General features: G+C 38.8%; 1 protein-coding gene across 4 annotated transcripts in view; it reads right to left on the bottom strand.

The window, feature by feature from the left end:
* Positions 1-16138, bottom strand: part of qtman (queuosine-tRNA mannosyltransferase) — a 101998-nt gene that overhangs the window by 24409 nt on the left and 61451 nt on the right. The gene's annotated exons all lie outside the window — the stretch shown is intronic.

Genomic DNA, 16138 nt, shown 5'->3' with positions numbered 1-16138 from the left:
TGTACCCTGGCTTGCTAGATGCTCAAGATGCTGATGCTTATTTCCATAGATGCCAGCAGAACAGTAAGCTATGATCCACACCGCTTTACAGAAATCACAGCACAGCACTACATACAAGTATAAAGAATATGACTGAATCCCTTAAACGGGCAACAGCTGTGAAAAAAGTCAGTGAAAATAAAGTGTATACAGTATAGCAACACAGGAATGTGATTCTTAAAAATATGCAAAATGCTTTATCATATTCTGTAGGTACAGATGTGTGAATCAATGATATGACAAAAATAATAAAGCACTACTTACAGTGCCTTGCGAAAGTATTCGGCCCCCTTGAACTTTTCAACCTTTTGCCACATTTCAGGCTTCAAACATAAAGATATAAATTTTTTATTTTATGTGAAGAATCACCAACAAGTGGGACACAATTGTGAAGTGGAACGAAATCTATTGGATTTTTGAAACTTTTTTAACTAATAAAAAAATGAAAAGTGGGGCGTGCAAAATTATTCGGCCCCTTTACTTTCAGTGCAGCAAACTCACTCCAGAAGTTCAGCGAGGATCTCTGAATGATCCAATGTTGTCCTAAATGACTGATGGTGATAAATAGAATCCACCTGTGTGTAATCAAGTCTCTGTATTAATGCACCTGCTCTGTGATAGTCTCAAGGTTCTGTTGAAAGCGCAGAGAGCATCATGAAGACCAAGGAACACACCAGGCAGGTCCGTAATACTGTTGTGGAGAAGTTTAAAGCCGGATTTGGATACAAAAAGATTTCCCAAGCTTCAAACATCCCAAGGAGCACTGTGCAAGCGATCATCTTGAAATGGAAGGAGTATCAGACCACTGCAAATCTACCAAGACCTGGCCGTCCCTCTAAACTTTCAGCTCAGACAAGGAGAAGACTGATCAGAGATGCAGCCAAGAGGCCCATGATCACTCTGGATGAACTGCAGAGAACTACAGCTGAGGTGGGAGAGTCTGTCCATAGGACAACAATCAGTCTTACACTGCACAAATCTGGCCTTTATGGAAGAGTGGCAAGAAGAAAGCCATTTCTCAAAAATATCCATAAAAAGTCTCGTCTAAAGTTTGCCACAAGCCACCTGGGAGACACCCCAAACATGTGGAAGAAGGTGCTCTGGTCAGATGAAACCAAAATCGAACTTTTTGGCCACAATGCAAAACGATATGTTTGGCGTAAAAGCAACACAGCTCATCACCCTCAACACACCATCCCCACTGTCAAACATGGTGGTGGCAGCATCATGGTTTGGGCCTGCTTTTCTTCAGCAGGGACAGGGAAGATGGTTAAAATTGAGGGGAAGATGGATGCAGCCAAATACAGGACCATTCTGGATGAAAACCTGTTGGAGTCTGCAAAAGACCTGAAACTGGGACGGAGATTTATCTTCCAACAAGACAATGATCCCAAACATACAGCAAAATCTACAAAGGAATGGTTCACAAATAAACGTATCCAGGTGTTTGAATGGCCAAGTCAAAGTCCAGACCTGAATCCAATCGAGAATCTGTGGAAAGAGCTGAAAACTGCTGTTCACAAACGCTCTCCATCCAACCTCACTGAGCTCGAGCTGTTTTGCAAGGAAGAATGGGCAAGAATTTCAGTCTCTCGATGTGCAAAACTGATAGAGACATACCCCAAGCGACTTGCAGCTGTAATCGCAGCAAAAGGTGGCTCTACAAAGTATTAACGCAAGGGGGCCGAATAATTTTGCACGCCCCACTTTTCATTTTTTTATTAGTTAAAAAAGTTTCAAAAATCCAATAGATTTCGTTCCACTTCACAATTGTGTCCCACTTGTTGGTGATTCTTCACATAAAATAAAAAAATTATATCTTTATGTTTGAAGCCTGAAATGTGGCAAAAGGTTGAAAAGTTCAAGGGGGCCGAATACTTTCGCAAGGCACTGTACTTTCAACATAAACTGAAACTGGAAGACTGTGTGCCCTAACTTTCTTCTAAAACATTTTTCTCTTTTATTTTGTGTTTCTTATTAAAGCCATGAACAAACTCTGCTAAACAATAGCACAGCCGTTTCTTAATGAGGACAGCATGGAGAAAAATTCACAAAGTCTTTGTGAACTTGCTTCTAATGTCAGAGCCAGCCGCTGGCTGAGTGGGGCCCTAAGCACTGATGAGCCCCTGTGTCCCTTGGCCGTAGATGCCACCACCCATATCTTACGTAAGCAGATTATGAGTGTGTGATGAATGATTAAATCACGTTAGTGATAGAAGCATTGGCTGACAATACAAAGAATAAATCACACAGGAAAAAATATTTTAGCTACTTTAAAGCGCAAGGAACATAACAAATCTTACAGAGTTGCAATTAAAAAACGGAACCATAAAATGTTTTTGTGATTTATAAACTGAGGAAAAATTACAGAGTGCAATTTAAAAAATATATATTTTATCCACTGTCTCTATAATGTCAGAACCTTAGAGTGTAGAGACATTGCCGGTATAAAAAACGTGGTTGTGTCTAAGGAGACACAGTGGGCCCATGAGTTCTGCGCACAGGTTTTTCCAAAGGTGAAGAAAATAAACACGTAAATCCTGTGCTGGGTCTTTAACACGAAAAACTATCATAACCAGACAACAAGCCATTTCAAGTTCTTACATGGAATTGGAACTGTTTTTTCATCACAGTGACACCTTGTCCTCATTTGACATATCACAAGTTAAATATAACTCAATTACCTTAGAATGCATGCTACATTTATATTGTGTTTTAGGTTTTGCAAAGCAGTATGACACTGATGCAGCTTTCTATGAATAATGTCTGTCATTATTTTCTTCTACCTACCCATGATAACAAAAAGGTGCTATTCTCTTTAAAACTCTGTCCTCTCTCAGATGGTCCCAAGATTATGGGCCCGGATAGGTACTTTCAGACCAGCTTTCAAAGAATACTTCCATCCATCCGTTTTCTTATCGCTTCGTCCAGGTCAGGGTCAAGGGGGAGCTGGAGCAAGCAACGGGCACAAGGCAGGGTACACCCTGAACGTGACGCCAGTCCGCCTCAGGGTAGACTGCACACTTTGCTTTCCTTACTCTTTGGACTGTGGGAGGAAACCCCCTGCGAACACAGGGAGAAGACAGATCTCCATGCAGACAGCAGCCCTGGAGCTGAACTCAGGGACAGCGATACTAACCACTGTGCAAGTGTGCCGCCCCTCAAATAATACTTTCAGAGCAATGTCGCCAATGCAGACTAAGAACAGTTCCTTAATACATGCCGCTGTTGGTGTTTTTAGTAATATATTGGTAGAACGCCCCCACAAGTATTGGCCCACTTTTAACTCGCGGTAAGACAGTCAGCAGAACACTGCATGTTTTACAAACACAGTTATTATTTTATTATACTTATAGTGATTCACTTTATACCACTAATATTGAATATGTGTCTCATGCACAGTTTCTAAATGTTCTCTCATCCGTTGATTGTTTGCAGGTTGTTCTTGAAATATAATCCAGTTAAGGCCTGGGTTAGATACGGGGTTGGGTGTATGGATATTAAATTTAATTAAAACTGTACTTAACTAACTTATTAAATTTACATGATCTACAAGACCAACCATGCAAAGGTCTGAGAGAAATATGCTGACTGTGGTCTTGAAATGTGTTAATTACTAAAGTTTTATCGCAAAAGTCAGGAACAACAAATCGTGACCAATTTTAAAATCACCCATGGGTCACCACCACAGTACCTGAAGTCATACTACATTACCTATGTCACAGCATAACAGGGGTTCGCTCAAAAGAAAAGTCAAAGAAGAGCAGTTTGAGGCAACAGACGTTTTTTCAATCCTCCTTTGCACAGAATATCTCCGTGCTGGGAAACTGCACAGCAAAGGTCTCGCACAGCGTAAGACTTGGGGGATAAGTTTCAGACAGATCAGTTGGCCGCTTGATTTGATTCTGATGCTGCTAGTGTGTAATGTCAGGAGAGGGGGCCAATATACCGTATTTGCATTGGGGTCCACAATTAGTACGTTCTGCCACAGATTCATATTCTGTATCCAAATAAACCACAACGGACAACCAAATCGACTGTTAAACATGTTACTAAGTGTGGCTATATAAATAGGATTAGGCACTGGCATGCAGATTTTTTGCCTGATACATTTCTTCAGAGCCTTCCTAACACTCCAATATTCACCGCAAATAAGGGCTTGCCCTAAATATTATTTAAAAATAAACAGTCTAACAAATAACGGATACAAAAGTCAAAAGCAAGAGTTCCAAAAACAAAATGCCTCACTGCCAGTTTAAACTGTGCTGCAGATCTTCTGACACCTAAAATGGCACTGACTCATATTGTCATTTGAAATGATAAATTTGCTTCAAGTTATTTTCAGGAATTATCAGGATTTTCCAACCTCTGGGCACTGCATTGTGTTACAGTATGGATGATAAAAAGTAGACATTTAAAGGTTTCAAACAGGTGGGGAGAATTATGTGATTTCACTGGAATTTGAGTCTCCTCCTCATATTGTGTTTTTAATTACTGTACGCTGCTTGAATTTCAGGCCTCATACATATGAATCGTAATCATCTTTAAAAATTCACATTACTAAATTTATTTGTTTTGTTTTTGCTTTATGTGCCAAATTGTGTTTTATAATTTAACCTTACAATGCCTGTGTGTTAAACTGAAGACCCCTCACCTCCACCCTCCCCACCCCCTTCCCTCCCTCCCTGTCTGTGTGCATCCTGACAGTGTGCCGGCACTGGTCGGAGGGAAAGGCATCCAAAACCATCCAGCCTTCCTCAAGAGCTACTCCAGGGGATCATTTAGAATCATACTGCGCCAGCTTGTCTTTGGGACATGAAAGAAAACCCAACCGCGCCGTGAACACAAAAATGAAAACAGGAAGGACATGCGAACTCCACACAGACTGACGTCAGAGCTCAGAACTGAGCCCAGGATGCTGATGTTGTGAGGCACCTGTGCTAGCGAACCTCAGGCACTCTAAGCTTAAATTTGGTCCCCCACCAAAACGGACCCTGTTCTGCAGTGCAGTCCAGGAATGAGAAGGCTGCTGCTATAGAGCACGGTTGGGGCTGAACCCCATGAAGAACAGCACCTCAGGCTCCCATTGGTCCCAGTGTAGCACAAGGCTCTGCCTCACATTTCCTCACAGCATGAGAGGCCAAGGTCTTCTCTGGAAATGGGAGCTATACTGTACAGTGAGTGACAAAAGCCTGGCAGAAATCCTGACACCTTATTTGTTTTAAACAGGGGATTGGCTGTCAACCGCATTGTGGGGAGTTAACATTTACTCTCGTGCTGCAGGTGACATTTGAAAATGGTGTTTCCCGAGCGTGGTTTTCATCAGGTGTTTACATAAACTGTACAACGTCAAAAAGGGCAAAATCGCAATTGGAATTTTGTTTTTCCCCAACTTACCTCATACTGTTTGTGTTTATCCTAAAATCCTCGGCAAACATGTAACAAATAGATCATTGAAAAGCTTCTAAGTACTTCAGTAGGATAAGCCCTTCTTCTCCACATAATCAGCAAAACAGTGTTGATGGAAAGTCCCTGGATGAAAAACCATAGGAAACCTACCTGTACGCAACACAATTGTAATAAACGAATCAAACTGCTCAAGTTCTAAAGAGGTGCATTTTCCTAGGGTGATATGTGCAGTGTCCTATTTGTACTTTTCTTCTAATCACATGCATTTTAAACTATAAAGGTAAACCATTACAAAATTAATAAACAAAAGCCATTTTAATTAACATAACAAACAAGACTATCTTTATTATTGTAAATTTAAATTAACTGGGAAGCTTTAATACAAATCTCTAAGATTTTAATTAAAGAATGAACAAATCAGCAAGTTCGTTTACACGGGCACTACTTCTGCTGTATGAATCACAAATTCATTTAAATCTTTCATTTAACTTTGTAATTTCTGCTAATTATTTAACATTTCATTTCTGTAAAAAGACACAGTCACATTAAACTAACCCATCAAAGTTTAAGAACAGATATTTCTTTGAATCAATTCATATTAAAACAATCTACATTACTGATCTAAGAAAATCAGAATCCAAGATATTGAATTTTTTTTAAATGCAAAAGAGTCTCTATGGTGTGTTCACCTAGTGTGAAGAATTAACCACAAATGCAAAGGAAATAATGCAAAATTATTTCTAGCTTTAGCAAAGATGTATTAATGAGTGATATCTGTATTCAATTTAAATAGAGACTTTATTCACATCAGTCTCTATTTAAAGCAGTTTTAGTGTTCTTGTATTACAATTTTATCCATATCAATACAATTTTCCCACACCAATAAAGCTAGATACAGTAACTATTCACACTCTTGTCAATACAAACACAGTGCTAAGTGATCTGATAATACCATAGCAGGTAGAGAATTTAATGCATTCACTGCTATTAAACTCATCCTGCTCTATAGAAGGTAATCAAGCATTCTGTTTTTGTCAGAGAACTGCAGTCTCCAGTATGCACAGGTGCTGTCCTCAGCTGCAGCACATTGGGTAATTGAGCAAAGCTTTTATTTTTACCCTTCTATAACTCTCATTAATTCTTGGCAAAAGCCTCAATGGCAGCATCTTAAAAAAAAAATAAATCAAATTAAACATTTTTATTAATTTGCTTTGCAGTTGCCATTATGCATGGTGCCTCATGATATAGAAAATGTACATTAAATGTGAGCAAACAGAACAATTGTGGAAGCACATCCATTCATTTTCAGGGCCGAGGAAGGCTGCGGCTGTGTAAATATAAACAATAAATAAAAGTACAAATATATCAAAATAAAATGATCAGGTTTTGTCATGTTCAGCTGAATTCATTTTTATCAAATTAAAAAAAAATACATTAGGGGTTAAAACTGATATACAGAAGAGAAAGCACAGGATGTCATTAAATGCTAAAATAAGATTTTACTTCCTGAAACACCCAATACCTTGCCAAATAATACTAAAAGAAGGGCACCACAGAAAACCCTGAAAATACTCTGAAATAACAGTACCTTAGAAAGCTCAACAAACTAAGAAAATAGAAGCAACAAAGGAATCTCCCAAAAACCAAGCAAAAACCATTCTTGGACTGTATTTCTCATGTGCTTACGCCATACCAAATGGAGCTGAAATCTCTGGAAAAGGATGGAACTGCTAAAATGAGAAGGAAACTTCTTTTCTGCTACATATATCCTTTATAACTTCATACTGGGTATCTGACTAAAGCATCATTAGAACACTATGAAAGAAAGGTAATATATTAGATTAAATATGTATGCTGGAATCAGGATATCTCAAAGTCTTGTATCATTTAAATTTGAATCACTCTATCAGAAGACCGTCTCATTACAGCACTCAGAAAATTAGCAGATTAAAAATACTATCACATTTGCGGATAATGCAGATAATTCAGCTTTGCAATTTTTGAAGTTTTTTTAAACCAAAGTCGGTCCATCTAATGGTATGATAAATGAGGTAGTGGTTGTACAATCAAACACATTGTAGGACGCCATAACCATACTGGTCTAACGTGCATTCTGAACAGAATTCTACATTGCTGCACCGATACAGCTCAAAGTTAACATCAGATACTGCATGGGCTTCTACATTCTCTGAGATGACTGCATTTAAAGGCATAATTAAAATAAGGTTTATTATTACTACATGTCCCCTTTATTTACAATTTTTAATAAACTGCTCTTTGTGCTTAAACAGAAAGAGGAATTAAGTAGCACTCTCTTCATATATTGTACATACACTGAGGGCTTTACTAATGAAGATTATATAAAGTATTCACCTTTATGCAGATATTCTACAAATTACTGAATTTTAACCAGTGAATCCAATTATCTCCTGCCTGCACTGCCCAGCTAGAAAATGAGTGCAACACAAATGAAGCCTTAGCAAGGCTTTGTGCTGTGCTAACACAGAGGGAAAACGGGCAACTTTGGGAAAGTGTTTCATACAGAGATTCTTTCTTCAGTACTAACATGGATCTTTGGGCTTCAAATCAAAGCCGTTCTGAATATGTTTCCACTGACTCAGCTAAAGAAACAGAGGAGGAAAGATTACACTCATATCCTACCTATTTATATACGAATGATAATACAGTAATGGTTTCCATTTGAGTGTTAAAAACAACTCAAAAGTAAATTCCACCTCTCATGTCTCACTCACACCTGATTTCAGTCTTCTTTTCTGACCTCTTTTTTTTTACATTTGCAGTACATTGTCCCCTATTGCACAACCTCTACAACACTGATACAGTATATCCAGTTGTTCTAGTAAGTGCTGCTATTGGCCAGGTAACTTACTGTACATGCGTTTGTTGTGTACAGAGAACATGGATTTGTTCCACAGAAGCTTTTTGCTGAAGGTCAAAAGCCTGTGTAACAGCTTAATAACACAGCAAAGAAGTATCTCTAAATACCCCTGATTCTGCTGGGTTCATATGAGACTCCTAAGGTGAGGTATTAGCAAAGCTTATTTATTTTCATTTCCGTGGCTTTTATTTGCTTGTTCCCCTGTGGTAAAGCTGATTTCTGCCATGATTCCCTTCTTAATTTTAATACCCTTTTTACTCATCATACAGACATTAGATTTTTTTTTTCTCCTGAAATAATAGAGCTCCCGCACAGGAAGACAAGGCGACCACTGGGATGACGGTAAACTAGCTTCTTTTTTGCAATTAATTGGTGTACGGCCATGTGCATATATGATAACAGAATTTTTTCAACAAGAAAAAGGGAGGTTAATTAATGTAAGAGCTGTGTTCGTTGAGATGCTGAATTTACTATGCCACCCCCCCCTCCTATCCGACACCCCCCCTCCCCTTCGCTGCCTTAAGAGCCTTGATTCCACGCTAATGACCTAGTTCTTTTAATGAGGAGCATTAACCCCTGGCTACAGTCACCCAGGTCTTAATTGTCAACTGGAGCTGAAGCAGGAGAGTCTGCTGATCAGCAGGTATGTGGTACATTAACACGTGTCATCTACGGTTCTAATAAATAAATCTGTCGCCGGGGAAACAGGAATCATCAACGATGTTGTCTTTTCCCATCTCTTTTTTTTTCTTTGCTCCTGCCCCTGCGATGCTGCCTGGCATGCTGCGACCGCACAGGCAAAGTACAGATGTAGCCCAAATAAAACAATAATTAGAAAATGCATCTGCTTAAAAACCTGCGAACTCATTAGAATACATTCTTTAAAAGCAAAATACAGGATCCTTTCATTTAGAAATCTATGATTAAAAATTCTCCTTTATGTTGCACCCAAGAGGTGTGTTTTAAAATTCAAACAGTATTTACTATAAAGTACAATATAAAATAAATTAAATAACGAGATACTGAAATATAGACACCTAATTAGAAGGACGCTTAAAAGTCAAAGAAAATGCAATTGACTTTAATGAGGAAAGCCCTAAGTAACTGGGGATTGTTTTTCTAAAGAGAAATGAATGTCATTGACTGCTTGATAGAGTTGTTTAAAATCTGCATTGCACCCACAGAATCTGAGATGCCACGTGACTGGTAAAAGATGGCATCCTTCACAAATTACCTCTCAATCTTTATTCACGTAACTATTATTTTACATTTATTAATGCAAATTTGCTGTTAAGGTATGAGCATAACTGACGCTATTAAGTTGGCACAGAAAGGTGAAACCCATATGTTGAATATAAAGCAAAGGGCATGACAAAGAAAAAAAGTGTGTCTTCACTGAGTGCGACACCTTCACTGACTACTTTTGTCAATAAGCCTTTTCATTTATGCATTAATAGCAATGTTGGGGGAATGAGATACAGGGGATCACTTCTAAACCCAAACAGGCTCAGCAGAGATGAGCTAAAGAAATCGCAGAGAAAATTGTAATCAATAGCCCTTCCCCCCTCTCCATACAGCTAGACCAGAAATCACAATCTTCACACACGGGTTTCATTCCTCAGTCCTACTTGTTTAAAAGCAGGAGCGGAGATCTCCGCTGAAGTGCTGATGATGGGATTTCCAACATGTGATACTTCATTCTTTGCCCCACTTCCCTCACCTGTATCCGGCAGCTTGGGGGCCGCGTTGCACTTGCCTAGTGGAGTCATGAGTTGGAATAAACTGCACTGACTTCCAGGAGACGTTTTCTAGGCAGGGCCACACAAGCACCTACCCTGAAGGACAAACCATGCTGCTGGAGCGAAGTGTTTTATCCGTGCGGACAGGGATTCACAGCTTGAATCTGCCATCCCCGTCCCAACAACATGCTGCAATAACACGGCTGAGCAGTGATCTCTGCTGGCCTGGGTGGGTTAGGAAGATGCCTGAGACCACACCTGCTCCATGCATGAAGAACCAGTGACTGTCCTGGTTAGCCCATGTGAGCAGAGATGCATCGGTTTACGGCATTTTGGTCTTTCTCCAATCAGCAAGCCAAGCAAAATGACAAAGCAGCTAGTGAACTATAGTAAGCTCTGTGTGTTTTTCTCTCCTTCTTTAAGGTTTTTTTTGTTCTTCTAAATGTTGCATTTAGGGGTCATCAGTTCAATAAATCAGTTTTGCCTGTCCCTTCAAAGGAACGTACTATATTAAACATATCAGAAACGGGGAAAAAATCCAGTTGTAACTGTATCAAAACGGTGGCCAAAATCGCCAATCCAATGCCTTAGCTATGTCAAGAAGCTCCCAAAAATATTTTGTGTAGACAATAGCAAAAAAGAGCACTCAACAACTAAACAGAAATATATTCTAAAGGGCTTAGAGAAAGCAGCTAAACCCCTCTATAAATTTTTTTGAATATATTTTTGTCTTTCTCTTGATGCTGTGTTGTACATGCCCCGACAGCCATGGCTCACGACAGCAGTAGTTCAACCGGCCACCAAAAATCTTTATTTCTTTATGATGCCACAGATCAGTTAGTTACACATCCTCTCTTCAACTCTTCAATCTGAACTTGACTTCTTCATTAGGATCAAGCTGGTGTGGTTCCATCTAAGATGCCTCACTGGTGTGACACACATTTTGGGTTGCTTTGAACCTTGTCTCCGCCATAAGCAGTAGTTCTCGGTTTTAAAAGAACTGGGTAAATAGTTGTGCAATGGGAGACAAAAAACAATGTATTTGGTGTTAACTGTGACCATGTTTATATCTTCACTAAATTAAATACATTATTATTATTTCCCAATATACCATTAAATACTTACACATAAAACAGGATATCATGTCAGAGATCTGATTTACCTTCTCTTGGGGGCATCAAAGCAGTCAACTTTGCAAGAAAGGACAGCGGTCTCTCTGAAGTGACTACAGTCTTTAGGATGAGAAAATTAACATGTTGAGTTCCCAGCCCATGTTATCAGTCAGTCCAGTTCCAAACCAAGTTTGAATTATCCTTTACAGAAACGTCAAAGACTGATGATTAAAACATGTTGAGGACTAAAGATCACTGTCCGTATAAATTTGATTAAAAAATCTTTAGTGCAACTATACTTAATTCAGAGGGAAAAGAATGAACAGTTTTTTTCTTTTGCGTTTCTGTTTTAAGGCACAGGTCGCATCCAGTCCAAGACACCAGTTTGTATACATATGGGTTTTGTCTTATGAAAGCAATAAATGATAGGTTTATACTAAATATCCTGCTTGAATAGGAATTCTAAGAGACTTCACGGTAGATTTAAAAAAGATCTGTGGATGCCCCAGGAGCTACTAAATGCCTACCAAAACCCTGTGGCATTCAAGACAAAAAAGCCTTTTCTTTCTAAAAAAGGAAATTATAGTAGTAGTCTATTCCAGGGCATCATCATCATCATCATCATCATCACCACCACCATCATCTATACTCCATGAAAGACCCTTGCAGCTCTTCTGCAATATTGCCAGTCATTTATTTGTTGTCAGCACAGGTTACAAACTGTAATCCTTGACTGCCTCAGAATTAGAATGTCTTTGATGTCCCCACATGAGTTTTTTTTCCTTTTCTTTTTTTTTTTTGCCCGAAGGCTTTACCATTGCTCTGCAGCTCAGTGTTTATTCCTCGTAATCTTCCTCTCATCTCCAGGCTAGCAGTGACAGATGGTTATAGGCACACAATAGTATTAAGAGTTTGATTTTTTTTTCTCCTTTTTTCATGCCACCGCTCTCTGTACAACAAATAGCTATCAGACGCGGGCCAGAGATCCTGCACGGCTCATATAGGTAACAGCAAACAAACATCCTGGCTGACTGTTTTCTCTCATTTTCCCTGCAAACCCTGCTTGTTTTCACTGTAAACTCTCCAAGGTAAACTGCATTAACCTTGCCGACTGTTATTAAAAAGATATATTTACAAGGTTTGGCTTTCGCTTCATACTCTCCCCACTCATTTTTCCAGAGTGTTGCTGCTTACACACTGAACAAATACTAGATGTCATCATAAATTCTAAGCATGTGGCAATATTCTTATATTTTTTAATCCAACTGTCCTTATGTCAGCTGAAGGCCCATAGATGATGCATAGTGGTAAATAACACAGACAAAATTAGTTCTCATGTCAGCTTCTACCTTATACCCCAAGGCATCCCTAAAATTGACTGCATGCTAGATTTTCAAAATTAGCCCCTTATGCTAGCTTGACAACCTTTGGTTCTGCAAAGTCCTTCTGTCTTCCTCAGCAAGGATTAACGACTGCCTTTCATTTTACTCTTGCTTGAGCTTGTTTTTCCCCCTGACCCTAGTGTAATGGCATGAAAAAATAAATTGTATTTCATATACAATTTCAAGTAATCACCCTTTAAAATGGAATATGCATTTACAACTTCACTGTGAAATATTTTATCATCTGCAACACAAGTCCAGAATCTAGTAGGAAAATTTCTTGCAACTATATTACTGAAAATGCCTAATATTTCTGTTTTTCTGTTTTATTTTTTTTGGTGTTTGCTTATAATTTAATACATTATATTTTCCATTTTCTTTCCATATGATGAAAACAAACACTTTTATCAAAGTAACCTTTCAACTGATCTCATTGATAAACACTTAAAAAATTTTGGGGATGATAAAATATTACCATGGAAAAGCAGCATTTTAGAAACATCTTCTTAACGTTAAAATAACCTCATGGGCATTATTAAGTCTTTGATTTTATTTGAGATGAGTCGCTTTACTGCTATTTAATGAAACCAGTATTGCAGAAAACCGGGGAAGGAAAAACAGGATGCCTGTGAGATCAACGCATCATTAATTTGACAGAAAATGTGACAGCCTTTGTCATTTTACATAAAAGGTTATGAAGATGTTGGTCCTACAAAGAAAACTATTAATACAACTCTGTGTCTTGTGCGTAGATTTTAGTAGACACTTCATACCAAAACAGATACGCATATTCCCATACTTTCACACACACACACACACACATGCAGACACACACGCACACACACACACACGCACACACACACGTACACGTGCAGACACTTACCTATACTTACAGAATGTCTTCAGTATATATTTGATACTGGAGGAATGACATTGAAAGTGAGGCACCCAATTGCAAATTTGGAACAGCATGTGCACTACACCTTACATTTCACTTTTCACAAGACAGAAAAGAGCAATATTTGTAAATTATTTACATGGATTTGTAAAAATCCTTTTCCCAAACATTACATACTGTGTCTGCTTGGGTATTTTTAATAATGAGTACATAGGCCCAGTTTTCACATTCTACGTTCAAGGCCAATTATTCAATCAAAGCCAGACCAGTCAGATAACAATGTGTCAAAATGATCAACACAAGGAGCCAGACAAATAAAAGATTTTGACTACAGGTCAATTAAACTACAATGACAAATTTCGATAAGGACAGCACACAAAGACAGGTTAAGGAGACATACCACACTAAGAACATGATCAAAACAGCACCATAGCATCTTAACTGAGACCAGAACCAAAAAAGTACAAAAAGATGGTGGCCAACCTCTCCCATCTAGTCTGGAATTTGTGACCAGTGTGTGAAAGACATATGGCATTTGTCATCTCCTACTGAGCAAAACTCAATTCAATTTCATCCCCCCCCCCCCCACCACCACCACCACCACCTTAGGATTGGAAGCTTTTCTTGTTTACTGCTCTGGTCCTTGCTAATGTACAAAAATGACAAGGCTGCTGGGCTTAGAAAAATCCAGGTCGACATGCCTCCTGACACTCTGACCTAGCCTCCAATACATTTACAGTCAGTTGCACTTCTATTCACGCACCTTTTCTCCCTAAAGTCTGCTGTCCCCTTCAGGAGACCATGACTTTTCTGCATATTAGCTGTGGGCAGTCTCCTGTATCTCAGCACTTCCCCCGACGACCATGTCTACTTGAAGAATGAAGAGCAACATAATATTAAATTAAATCAATTACTCTTTCCAAAAGCCCGGCTCTAAACAGACAGAAAGCAATCAACTGAGCTGCACCTGTGATCTAGTTAAATAAGAAAAATTGAGATGACCTTGTTTACTTTTCATGAGATGTTTTTTGTCATTTACATTTCTTTTTTGGGGCTAAGTAAAATAAAATACAGCACACCTCAACATTTTTTTTTTACTCCAGACCATCTTTGAAAAATGAAGACATTGCAGAGCAAGTTGAAAGTATTTTAGTTTAGCATATCCATTAAATAAATAAATTCTTCAACAAATAAATAACAAAAATTCAGTGTCTAAAATGTGCATGCCAAAAATATAACATGTTCAGTATGCCTCATAAACCGCACCTTCATTCAGTTTCATATTTCATGGGCAGAAAATAGTGGTTAGTAGCAAGGACATGTGATAAATTACATAGAGGCACATGCCTTATGGGAAATGTGGAGGAAAAAGCCGACATTCCAACGGCAAATTTCTTTCACTGCCAGTTACTTAATTTTCTTTTTGTTTTGTTTTGTTCAGACATTTCGAGTCAAAGATGAAAATCCCTTTAGGTAGCAGCTGCTCCCGATCAGCCACAAGAGCTTCTGGAGTTTTAATGTGCTGGAAGTCAAATCCTCTTGCAAAGGCGATTTGCCCCTGTCGGTGTAGCATACTTATTTCTTCACCTGTGAACGGCTGCCCTCTGGAAAAAAACACTGACCTACGGATCCTCCCAGCTTCCCCTGCAATAAACAAGGCTATAATCTGGGGATGAAGCGCGCTCTAATCAGGCCACATGCAGATTAACTAACTGCAAGGAATAATCATAAAAAGGGAAAAAAACGGACGAAAATGCTTGTGTTCTGGTACTAGGAGATTATGTGTCAGTAGTACCTCTTTAAATCCTAATTTACCTCAGAATAAAACCAAAGTTTACACGAACATGTTAGCAGCCATAATCCTGCTGCCATGATTTTTTCCCAGTTCTGGAAAGATGACAAGATCGGGCTTTTGTTACTGATATCAGGGTAGGTAGAGAAAGAGCCACAACAGGAAAGAAAGAGAGAGCTTGAAAAGGTGGCTGGAAGATGTGAGCAGTACGGCGCTGTGAGCAAATGCTTCTTTTTCACTTCTGTTCTGATTCAAAAGGAACAGAATTAAATAATAGAAAAATGCGACTTCAGCTGACAAAGCACATTTTCTGTCAACAGTTCTGGCATAAGAGGGAGTGATCATGTTGGCTGATACAGGTGCCAGAAATGGCTTTCAGCTCTGCCAGATCAGGAATTTATACTTTTAGACTGAACACAAACAGCCTCAGGCCCCTGCAACGTCTGCTGATCTTTTTTCCCCCTCTTCATTTCGTAAATGCAACTAATTACCATCTATTCACGGTCAGTAATTACAAACTGTTCAGTCACAGTAGTACAGGTAATAAGAAGAAATGCACTGTTGGGGATGATTAAATAAGGCAAACAGGTAAAACTAATTGCTGTGAATCAAGCTGATAACATTAAGGCAGTTAAGGAACCACCTAGGAGTGCTTGCTCAGGGGATGTATTGTTATTTCCCATTTTTTCACTGATGGTCTTTTTAATGTAATTTAGCCCTTATGACAATAAGAAGTGCATTATTACAAATACTAAATACGTTACTGTTTTAAATAAAAAATAATCCTCAGCCTCATCAGCAAACAATTCTAAGTCACATTGCTGAAATGGGTGGGCACACTGGCACCGAGGTGAGCGTCGGGCTCTGG

This window comes from Atractosteus spatula, chromosome 13, assembly GCF_055471065.1.
Source record: "Atractosteus spatula isolate fAtrSpa1 chromosome 13, fAtrSpa1.hap1, whole genome shotgun sequence".
Lineage (NCBI taxonomy): Eukaryota > Metazoa > Chordata > Actinopteri > Semionotiformes > Lepisosteidae > Atractosteus > Atractosteus spatula.
Note: the sequence above shows the minus strand (reverse complement) of the source record. Positions and strands in the feature narration are given on the sequence as shown.